Raw genomic sequence first — 12,802 nt, forward strand, 5'->3', positions numbered from 1 at the left:
GAAAAGAACAAATGCCATAGGCCAATAGTTTTCGAGAACATTAAGGATCTTCTGAAACCCTGTAAAAAGAACCTCGTGATAGCAAAGTCAGCAGTTGCTGGGGCTGAATTTAAGGCAGAAGAAATTAAGAAATCCACAGCAACATCTAAACAGAAGGGCAGATGTGCTCTGCTCTCATCCAAGGCTCCCTTCTTCCTCTCCCTCTACACCTAGGTATCACCCAGGTATCAACCTGGGACACACAGCATGTGTATCTAGATTCAGAAGGTGTGATGTGATCCCAGCTCCTGCCCTTGAGACATAATCCAGCTCCTGGGGTGCTGCAGGATCTCTGGAATGCAGAAGGGCTCAGAGTCTACATTTGGTACAGCTCCTTGGCAGCATGATGTTCAGTCAACCCAAGAAATCCATTGCTCCAGACTGATATGGCCAATGAATCTCCAGGTATCCTACCTTGGAATAATACTGTCATAAAAGATTATCAGAAGGGCATTAGTTAAGTCTATAATTGTAGAGTTAAAGGAATCCAGAGGAGTTTCAGGGGGGAGAGGAGCAGAGGAAATTAACAAAATTATTTTGGGGGCCACATTCCAAACCACCTCACAAAATTTCTATTTTCAGAGTTTTGCAGTCAATTTTGACTACTTAACTCCTGAAGGTGAAATCAGAGAATGTTTCTCTGAGCCATTATTGAAAATTAACCTACTTTCTGGACTTCTTAGTTTTTAAAAAAATACCATCCACACACACACCACCATCACTGAAAAGTATCTTAAAATGCCATAGAAACCCTGAGAATCTTCTTCATAGTAGTTCTTTTCTCAAGTCAGAGTTAAAGTGATCTCTGCCATACTACTTGTGAATAATTGGGATAGTCTGTATCTAGCTAGAAATAAAGCACAGGAAGTTTCTGTGGCGTCAGATCTCTATCTATTTTCTCTGGAAGCACCTTAGAAATACAAAACCAGTAAGTTCCAGACAATGTAGCAGAGGAAAAAGTATTAGAAGTAACATATTCAAAGTTTTATCCTTATGAACTGGAAAAACAAACAAAACCAAGCAGCCTGGTAAGTGTTGAACATTGTTAGACTTGCAGCACATGATAAGTTATGTATACATACAGATATGTACACAAAGATGCACATTCTTCGCAAATTGTCATAGCTACATTGAAGATAAGGAAATTAGGAGAGTTTATAAAGATAAGGAACTACCACTTAGTATTTAGCTGCTCTGCCAAAGCTATGTTTTGGGACAAGTTCACACATTTTGGAGAAAAGCAGGCAGTGTTCTTACTTGCACATTTAGTAGAATTTATACAGAAAAGTGCTGTGCAGTCTTGTTTGCCCAATTTTCCTGAGATATGAGGCTGTCTGCTGCAACAGTGTTAGTGCTGACACAGGTATCACTAATCACCCAGAAATAAACGCATGACATTTTCGAATTTGGTGCGCTAATCATGTCCTTAGAAGCCAACATGGTGCTAGCACTGTGACAGGACTTACTTTAATTTCTCTTTGCAGAAAACAATAGAATTTTATTTGAATATTCCATGGGAGGCAAGTTCTTTTCTGTTAGCTGGGCAGTAGCCAATGGAATGGGTGACAAGTTTGTTGTAACAGATTTGAAAATGGGTCTGATATACCCTGTACATTTTATCATACATTGTATTTGGTAAGCCTTTATGATCTTACCAGCCAGTCCTGTGAACTGCTGGCATCTTTTCCAGAAAACATTAGATCTCCCAGGGGTATAATAAAACATTTCATTTTCATATACAGAGTTGTTGAGGTTTAAAGTTCAGAGAAGGTACAAGGGAAGGGCCTCGATAGCAAAAGGCAGATGTGGCACCAGTCCTGGTGAAAAAGCAAATTAGACAGAGAAGAGGCAGGAGGCATTTGAATGGAGGTATAGTTAATATTACCTCAATTACTAGCAATTATTTAGATTTCATTTATTATATCCATATTTAACCAGCTACAGAGACCCTCGCCATATGAGCTTCAGGAAACACTTCCTTCCAAAAGTGAGTGGTAACTCAAAGCTAATGCAGAGATGAGTGCAAATCAGAACTCCCAATACCAGCATTTCTGAGCTTTGGCAACTTGGATAAAGTATTCTAATTGTTACTTTTCATTATTCCCAAATGAGATTGTTATGAAAATTAATTAGGAAGACACCAGAAAAATGCATTCAGGAGATGCAAATTTAAATTCGGGATTAATTTACATCTCTAGATCTTAGTGGCCTTCTTGGTTTGAAATAAAATGGTTTCTGGCAGAAGATCAAACTGTGGTGAGACATGATGTCTGAGGTGTTTAGAAGCATGAATAGAAAGAACAGTCTCATTATCGTAGCATTTTCTTTTGACTTGGAAAAGAATCAAACGACCTGTTTTGTCACAGTTTGCCTTTGCAATTTTAGGGACCATCTTCTCTAGCTACGATCACAGGAGGACAAAGTCACTTATAGGTTTTCTGGGGGGATTTAGAGACACTATGGCTATAGATTATGCTATGCAATTAGGTGCCTATTTGAAAAAAGCAGGTTGTTAATATTCATAGGGGCAATTTATCTCCTTAAACATAGCTGTTTAGTGTCAGTTGAGATGCTCTAGCCTCTTAGACCTCAGTATAGTGGAAAACATGACAGCAAATCAGGAGACTCATTATCTCTGGAACAATATCTGGCAGCCAAGTGGAATACCCCGAGACATCAGCAGCATCAGGAGGTGCTGCTCCTTCTGTATTGTTTTGCACTAACATTTTTTGCAGTAGTAGAGCCTGTTCTGTCAAAAAACCTTCCTGCATAACTCATTTAAAACTTGCAAGTGGCTATAGCTTTTTATCCAATACCACAGTCCTAGCAGAAACTATTTCTCTGAGTAACCCAGGCCAATTCAGTCAACCTCCTGATGCTTGAGTCATCATTTAGTACCTGTAACACTGGAGGGAAAGGTAAAAGTTAATGTAATAAGGTGTTGCATCTTAAATATGCCATCCTCAGTGCATATTAACTATTTTGCGAACCTTTATGTTTCAGTGTATTTGTTCACTTCAGTAAAGTAAGGGAAGGTCTGTCTTAAGTAACAAAGGACATCAGGAAAGGTTCAGAACAGATACAGAGAAAGAATTTTAAAAGTGATAACAACAAGGTAATAGAAATTTAGGATCTTCCAAAGCACCAATATTATGAATAATGCTAAGACACTATTGCAAACCATGTATTTCATGGGTGTCTGAAGCTAGCGACAGAATAGAATAAAATATAATTAACATTCTTATTAGAATCTGTGGTATGTTTTGGTATTGTACTGTTATATTTTACAAACAAGGGAATTAACCTGTACTAGAGAATAATGGAAGTAACATTACTGAAAGGCCAGCTGTAGATAAAACCCAGAATGTAGTCATATCAGGAGTTGCATACCTTATGTATACAAGGTACACATAGGGCAAATCTATTTTTTCTAGTCTCTGAAGGAAGCAGCTTTTCTGATTTGAATGGAAACTTTAAAGTTCTTGTATTTCAGATTTGAGTCAAAAAAATCAAGATTTTTGATCTGCTTCATTTGAGATCATTTAAAACATGCCATTATGAGTTAATTTCGGATCATCTGCATGTTTTGTTTCAATTTTAGTTTTATTTCTGTTATGTTTAAAATAAAAGCATAAAGAACATTTGGAAGGAAGAAAAATTTTCAAATTTAAGAAAATTGAAGCATTCTATTCTGCAAATGTTAACATGGTATGAAAACATCATAAGAAGTCGAAAGTAATTTAGTCAAAACCAGCAGGTTCCAACAATATTTCAGATGAGAAGTAATGAGATACTTTCTCTGTGGGGACATGAGCTTATGTATTTAGGGAATAGCAGAACTCCAAAACTATTGCTAGTAATCAAAATAAATATTACCAAAATATGTCCCAAATCTGCCTTGTGTAGTTTGTTCTTTCATTAGGTATTTCAACAAATTTTGTGGTGCATGTCAGAGTAGTGAAGAGATATTTTAATCTCTTTTCTGTGCCACTTGGACTCCTTTAAAAAAATTACAGTTTTTTTTTAACCTTGGAAGAATAGGTGTTTTCTCTGAAAACAAAATATAAAAAATAAAATAGAAATGAAACAAATCAGGTGGGATTTGGCTGAAAAATAAAATGAAGGTATCTGTGTGTGCACCAAGCGTATAGCTGCTGTTAGAACGAGTAGATGCTGAGGGCAGGATTTAGCTGCCTATGTGCAGGCGGCTGGTCCTATCTGAGCTGCTGCCAGGCATCCCACCTGGTCTCTGACAACCCAGAAGGGTAACAAATCTTTCAAAGGCTTGTGTCATATCTACCAGTACTTCACAGTCATTGCGAATACCTTTGGGCACACAAACCATGTACATTTAGGCCACCATAATATGATTAAGCCCCTTTACATGAGCAAGGGAGCCAAGCTCATTCTAAAGCAAGCGCCTACGCTTGGACAGCCGAGTCATGCCCTGTACTCTACAGCTGTACTGGCAATATCACCACTGACCCAGCAGGAGCTTAGGCAGTTATACAGGGATACCAAAATTTATGTATTTCTATTGTGAATTGAATCCCATCTCCACTATTCTAAAATTTGGATTTTTTTTATTTGTTTGACTTCATTTAACATCTCATTTTTTAGTAGGCCAAAGTCAAAATCAATCTTTTAGTAGGTCAATTCCTATTGTTTGTGGTTTGGTTTTGGGGTTTTTTTGTTTGGTTTTTTTTGTTTTTTAAAAACACAAAACCCAAAAAAGCTTTTACTTTTTGAAGTCATTGGGGAACTAAAAGTCTATCATTTGCCCAGCTAAAGATTGGCAGCCACCTGAGGAAACTGATGATGGCTCACAAATTACTCCCCTAAATCTTGGGCTGCATAGGGCAGTCTTAATTTGTCATAAAATTTGTCGTTGTGTTTCCACGTATATCACAATATTAGGCTTTCCCAAAGGTGTTTTGTTTACTTTCAATTTCATGAGCATCCTTAGCTAGCAACTTACAAATTACTTGGAAGTACTAAAACCCACTAGTAAACAGGAAAGAAATTATTTATTCTTTAGCCTATGACTGGTTTTGATCCAGTTTTATGCAGTATATCCCTGCGTGCACCTACATATAATCTGTAACTCAAAATCAACATTAACCATTTTACACTGAAAAACTTCCTGTAATTACAAACTTTTTGTAATTATGGGAAATAATCAAATTGTTACAAGTCTAAAGTTTAAGGAACTTTTCCCCAATAACATCCTTGCAGCCTAATTTGAATTCTTCCCAAGCAAAGTGGCTGTGCAGGATTGAATTATAGCAATAACAGCAGAATTTAAACTGCTTATCTGGATAATCATGATTAGATGCCCTTGTATTCATGGCTATATGATACACAATTTCATCAGTTTTTTCTTACAGTCAGCTTTATTTAATATGTATTTAAGCAAGAGCTAGTAAAACTGAAAAGAGGGCATTTTACATAAGATAACTTTATGCTTATGGTAAATCCACAGGAGAGAAATGTTTCTGTGTCTTAGTCAAATAAACATTTAGATTCTCTGAACACATTTTTGGATCATACTCTGGTCAATACAACCCCCTTTGAAGTCATTGGCAAGTGGCCCAATTAGAATTGCATAAAACGAACTGCAATAAAACCCACATGTTCAAAACAATTTTCTGTTCCATTCTAAAAGCAAACAGTTGCTTTAAAAATGTGTTTTCCTTGAAAGAAAATGTTTATCCCCAAACAAACGTTTCTAGTTCCTCAGCATGTTGTTCTAATTCATTATTTTTAATTTCTCTAAAAATATTTCTCTGATGTGACATTTCTAAACAGGCTTTTCTTCTACCCCAAAAGGAATATAGAGCCTCACCAACAGGATTCATGAGGCTGCGATTTATGTCTCCTTCCTGAGGCCAGTTACTTTGACACAACACCATTTTAGCTCCTTTTTGTCTTGAAATGTTTACACAGAAAGAGAGGGTCAACAGAGCATCAGTTCCAATATTAGTTTCAGGGCTCTGATAAATGTCATTCATATGGATGCTGCTATAATCAGACATTTTCTATACTAATCTTTGGTGATAACATTATTACGATGGAAACTCTGGAAAGGAAATAATTTGCATTCTTACCCAGTGAGGTGAACCAACAAAGAAAGCTAAAAAGCAGATCTCATGAGCTTCCTATATCATGAAAAGAAAAGTCATGAACTTTCAATCTCTGGCGTGTCGACGTGTTACACACCTCCTGATAGACATTACAGTCACCTAATAATTGCTGCAGTCTTTATGGGCAACGCTTCAAAATAACTTCCATCAAGGAGAGCTTTAGCTCAGGTTAAAGAAAAGTCCATTACCAATTCTTTGCATTTGCATGCTGCATGTGGTTATTTCTGCAGCTCAAGAGACTGCATTACAGCCCATAATTCCTTTTTAACCCTGTCATACTCCTGCTGCCATGGAAACTCTAGGTGCCTTTGACAAGCAGTGAAGTTTTCTCTTAGCATTTTCTGCTATTTCATTTAACAAGCCTCTCCAACTGCCAAGCTTGCTGTAAGGACTCACAAGTTACTTGAAAATACAGGTTTAAATCATTGAAAAAGCTGAGTTGAAAAACATGAGTTAGGACCAAATACTCTGATAAGCAACACAACCTGGAAATAACTATAGATTTATTATCTGCAGGCAAGTGATCAATATTTGTTTTCCACTGGGCAATACGGGAAGTTGAAAGGAATTTGATATTAACTGCATCTGTTTTAGTAAGATTGGAAATAAAGAAAAAACCTTGCCCCAAGTCTGTTGTGAGAATACTTGCTTATTTCTACTGCTGGCTAAGTGTTGTTTATTATTATTATGGTGGTATATTTAGAGAGACTGTATTTAAATATTTTCCTTTTCTTTAGAGAAGCAGATACTTTGTTGCTGATGAAATGATTTTCTTCCGTGTTGCAACCTGTTCTCAGTTATTTTTGGATAGTAATGTGCTCTATTAGTCAGTTTGCTGTTGAATTTTCTGTGCTTCCAGCCCATAATTTGCATCTGATCCGACTTTCACACTGCACAACATCTTGCCTCATACCTCTAAAATGAGGAGAAGCTAAACTGAAGGTTGTTTCAACTCCAATGATTTTTGTGAACGTCAGCACAAGAACTGCACATCATGAAACCATGAAAATGTCATATTATCCAACTATTCCAATCTTTCATCTGCAAAACCCTTTGATTGAGGCAAACTTTGGTAATCCTACAGGCCAAGTCCCCAGTCAGTAAATGGGACCGAACCTCTTTAGCCCAGTAAATGTCCTGTTCAGCCACGGCACAGCTCCAGCTTTCCCAGCTCTGTTTTCTGGCTTCACAATACTGGAGGAGCATGGACCCACTCACAGTGCCAGGCTTACTTCTACAGAAGACGTTGAGTAGGTACAGACACACCCCCCCACCCCGCTTTCAATTCCCTTAAGGCCTTTTGTAATTGGCAGCTATTACACCACAGACCCACTGGGACCTCTGTAGACAAAGTACAACTTTTTCATTACAATACAGGGCAGAAGGAATGCGAATTGGCTGCTTCCTTTCATACTACTGTGACATTTAGAAAAATCTCATTTCAAAACAATTTTTCTCCCTCCCTCCTCCAGAGTTGCATCATTCAATTCCTACCCATCCTTACAAGTCAGCTGGAATTCATGATCTTGAACAATAAATGACCAGGTTTTGGTTGCTTGGTAACTATAAACTTTGGTGATTTATTAGGAGCCAAGTGTTGACTGGAAAGAGGCAAATATTCTAATTTGCAATTTATTTGGGACCATTTCTTTGCAGGCTTATGTTGTGTGCTCATAGTGTATGCACCCTTTCTCATTTGTGCAATGTTAATGCTTCCTTATCCCAGCGTGACAGCTGTGCACCTTTCTACACTGCTTGCATGAGTAAGCTCCTATTTATGCTCATACAGGTAGATTTTTCTGCAGCTCATCTAGAAGCCTCTGAAAATATATCCCTTGAAATAAATGAATGTGTAAGGGTAAGTAGAATGTCGGTATGTCTTTCAGATGTTAATTTTTTAGTCTAACTTCTGAGAGTCAAGAAAAAAAGATGGTCAAATTTCTGTATTCCTAGCTGTATTGAGTGATAACTCATGTTAGTAAAGAAAAGAACTGTTAACAATGATAGATTTCCAACTTTTAAGCCTTTTAAAGTGGAAAAAATCTATATGCTGTGTGTTGCCAATGCATTTTGCTTTCTCATCTACATAAGTTACAATAGCAGCCAATGATCACGGCAGGACTGTATGAACACAGTTCCAAAGATAAGATTAAACAGAAGCAAGTGGCTAAACACAACTCTAGCATTCCTGTCAAATTATTAAATAACTAATTCATTAAAGCACAGAGCCAAATTAGAAGAGCTGGCCATTTGTGCATGTAGACACAGTGTAGTTAGGATAATTGGAACCAGCTGTTGTACTGTTTCACTTCTGGAAGGGATCCAATACCATTTGAAGGCAATGCCACAACATGGAGTCAGGCTGCAGAGTGACGATAGCATTTCTGCTTCCACCCTTCAAGCCCTTTTTCCTCAAGCAGTTTGTCTGACAGCTACGATGACTCAAGGTCCATCCAGCTCATCTAGCAATCATGAACCAGCTGGAATGACTGGACCCAGAATTAGGTGGTGAAAAACACATAATTGAAACCTCTCCCAGTAATCCATTATGAAGAGAGTTTTACCATCCCAAAACATACACCCGTTGTCCTATGCTATTACATCAGGACTAAAAAAAGCATTTACATAGATTAAAAAGGCAAAATAGGATGAATAGTAAGATTTTTAGTTACATATTTTCAAATTTCTAGTCCCAAATTTTTTCCATAGGGAAGAACAAACTATTGCAAAAATCTTGGGTTTTGAACTTGGCAATTTACATATTATTACATAACACAGTATGAGAGCTTACGTAAATGCAAGCTATAAAATGTTCGGACAAAGGGTCTGAAAAAGACTGCACATTAAGTAATCTTTTATTCCATGACACATATTTGGGTCAAAACAAAAAACATTTAAGGAAAACATTACAAATCCTACAGTAATAGGTATACATTTCTGAACTAAATTCTCATTTCCAAACAAATTAAAAAATCTAAGTAGTAACAGTGGAAGTGTTACGTTGCTTAGATGCTCTATGTCAACTTGTAAAATATACACTTTTCTATCCTTTATAACAACATTCTTGTCTGAGGAAAAATACCTAATTTGATGGAATTACAGCCGATCTGTGGCATTTTAACTGAGATTCAAAGGTGCAAGGAACTTCAAGTGTCACTGTCCTACAATTTTTTGTTAATATGTTGCAGACAGAACGGACAGTAAGCGCCTGGCTCTACCTTTTTCACCTGCATCAAGCAACATATTATGATGCTGAAGTTGTCAACGTTTTTCTATTTTTAAAGGACCAGAACTGAATAAAAACTTCCAGAAGGGAAGCATATTTTGGGGAGAGTGGGGGAATAAATACAACAAAAACACCAGACAAATACACCAAGACTTAAAACTAAGATAATTCTCAAATTTAAAAAAAATTCAAGGTACTTGTACGTTTCAATTTTTTCCCCTTGATTGATAAGGGTTTTTTTTCCAGCTTAATATGAAACTTTTAATTACATCCCTGTCTGTTCTTCTGATGGCTTTTCATCTCTGACAAAAATTTGCAAAAGATAATCAGAGGAGATGGACATACCACCTCTAGATTATAACACACAATGGTATATTCTGCAAAGACCAATGCTCTATCCTTCAAACCGGAATCATGGAACATTAACACAGATCTGTACAACGCCTGAGCTTTTTTTACTCCTATTTAAAGTCTGGAATTGTTAATTCAGGCTTTACACAGCTTTGAGAAATCAGGCTAATATCTTCTTGGCACAGTTCTGTGTCCTATGGAAGCATCAGCTCAGGTTAGTGCTAACTTGGGGATCACTGCTGAAAAGGTAGCGTATGAGTGTGCACATGCGCATATATAGGGAAAACTTAACTGCCACAGAAAGTAGCATTCTGCTGTATAAATATTTCACAGCTTATCTAGGGAGGCATCAAGTAATCTTCACTGCAAATTAAGTATCTGTTATTCCTTTTGTCTTCTAAAGTAAATTTCTGAAGACAGCTAAAAAGGTTTTTCCTTGATTAAGGACTCCAAATCCACCCATAACTTATAACTTAAGGCATTCTCCTCTGAATAGATTAAAAACCACACATCGAAAAAAGAGGCAGCACTAATACCACTGCATCTGTTGGGTACAGTCTATTGTCAGGGTTGTGCCGAGTCACATGTGAGGGTCGTCTGAATTAAAAGCCTTAGGCATAAACACACTTTAAAGAAAATGTAAATTATTAAAATTATATTTTCATTCATATAACTAAATCCCCAGTCGCTGCCAAAGATGTTTTCCTCACCAAAAGAATTCTCAGGATTATAATCTGAAATACATACCAAGGATCAACACAAAAGACAATGTTACTGCAAGTGTGTAGCTCAACAATTCAGAGCAGACATTTCACTAACATTACAATCAATCTTCCAACTTCCTCAGTTCCTTTTGTCTTAGAAAATCAGCAGGAAAATAACGCAACTGAATACCTGTAACTCAAATATTTCCTTCAAAAAAGACAGCCTTTCTTGTAAATGTAAATAAAATTCAAGAGCCAGACTTAAAAGGTGACGTTAAAAAGTCTCAAACCATATAAATTATAAGACACATACCAGCTAAGTAGATATATTTAGCCCATTTTAGCAAATCACAGAAATGCTATGCCAATATCATCTGCCCATTTTCAAAGGGGAGCACCACAGCGCTCCAAGAGCAAGCCAAGAAACTAATTGCAACTCAGCGATCACCAGATGAAGCCCTGACACCTTCTCTCCAGGAACAACAACGGTACCAGTCCTTTATTAAGCTCTGAACACACTGCTTCTGGAATGGCTCAGCTGCAGCAGTCATCATGCTTTTCCAGAACACAGCTGTGTGTTCCCCACCCTCTCCCACCCATCTTTTAGAGAAGAGTCACCCCCCTTGTTGCCTGCTGTCAGCCGCAGCCCAGGTGGTCACTGCAACAGAGGGGGCATTTGTTTTCTGCCGCTGCTGCAAGCACAGCGGGAAGGGGTTACCTTTTCCACCACAGGGTGCTTAAAAAGAGCTTTCTGAACACTACATTTCTCCTATAACATGAAATGCCTCACATCATAGGCATCTGACTTTGAAAGATTGTCCTATAAACTCGTGGAAACTTGAGCAATAATAAAAAGTGTTTAAACCCCTGTATTTAGTTATGTACTACAGTAATTTTATGCCCCATTTTCCATTTATTTTTAAATCATGACAAATGTACATTTTCCCCTAGGTAGAGAACTTGGTTTTTACTTCTTTCAGTTTTAAGTTCGGTATCTATCAAGAACTGGTTGTTATACAGGGATGAAGAACTTAAAGCGCATAGCATCAGCCGCAGAGCCCATGTTAGGCTGTTCTGGAAACAAACCTGCCTGGGGGCAGGGGGAGAGGGATCAGTTCTTTATTTTGACAATTTCTGCAAGCAAAGAAAAATATTGTTTTGCAATGAGTTGAAAATAAAGTTTCCAGTGAATCAGTAAGTGAGAAAAAAAAGCTGTGTGAAATGAAACTAAGGTTTCTTCCTACTGTGAAGTCCCTGAGAAAAGGAAAGAAAGGAGGTTAAAGAAATGATTGTACCATTTTTCTACTGTGCATTGTCCAGAAGCATTGTGTTTTGTTTTCATTCTTAACAGGTAAGTCAAAACATTATGCTTAGTGAGACCTTTCTCATGTGGAGAAAAACTCTGAACTTTTGAGGAATCTCCAGCGCAGGCCCTTGCTGCTGAGCCTTACGTAGTGCTGTAAGACAAAATTAAGGATCCTTCCTCTGTAGAGGTAGCATATTAACTGCAAGCTGTTCCTTGAAAGTCTTTGATGTGCTGCATTTTTAAAACATAGATTAAAATAAAACCATAGAGGCGGGGGTTTTTTCAGTTTCAAGAAATACTATACCACTACTACAGAGTTTAAATGAATTATGGACCGACGTGTACATTGAGCCTGAAGATGGCTTTGTCCTGTCAGATTCATTTGTCTTCTAGAAAGCAGAAGATCGTAAGGAGATCCTACATCCATTTCTTCTGTACCCTTGGCAGTTGAATGCATGACAGTTATCTTCAAAAATTTCAGACATTCATACATGGATTACAAAACAGGAGAATCTCTTACATGTGAGCTAAGATCCTGATCTCTCAAATGAGAGCATCTGCTTGAAATTTGTCTCTTCTCTTTCAAGTAGAGACATCCCTGAGAAAGTGCCTGTCTTTACATCCAGGTTTTGATTAAATGATGGTATCAAACTGTGGTTTATTTTAGACCTAGGCACCACTTATTTATTAGAAACTGAAGACAACCAATTTGGCTAAACAAGAGATTTTATCTGCTTGTATTTAATACAATAACAGGAAGTAGTTCTCTAGTATGTATACTACCTTATTGTGCTGAAAGCTGTCCATGGAAAAAAATTGCTTTAAAAATTACTTGAATTCGAAATCTGATTTACATAGTTGGAAATCTAACCAAGGCCAAAGTGACCTGCATGTAAGTTTGAGTTGATGCAAATAGGAATCTTATAAGATTTCAAAGCCCGTTTAAGTGTTTGCCATGTGGCAGAAAAAGAACTTCTGCTTAATGATCAGTCTTTTGTAGTGATCATTCTTATTCTTCATTTCATATAAGAAG

This window comes from Gavia stellata, chromosome 19, assembly GCF_030936135.1.
Source record: "Gavia stellata isolate bGavSte3 chromosome 19, bGavSte3.hap2, whole genome shotgun sequence".
NCBI lineage: Eukaryota > Metazoa > Chordata > Aves > Gaviiformes > Gaviidae > Gavia > Gavia stellata.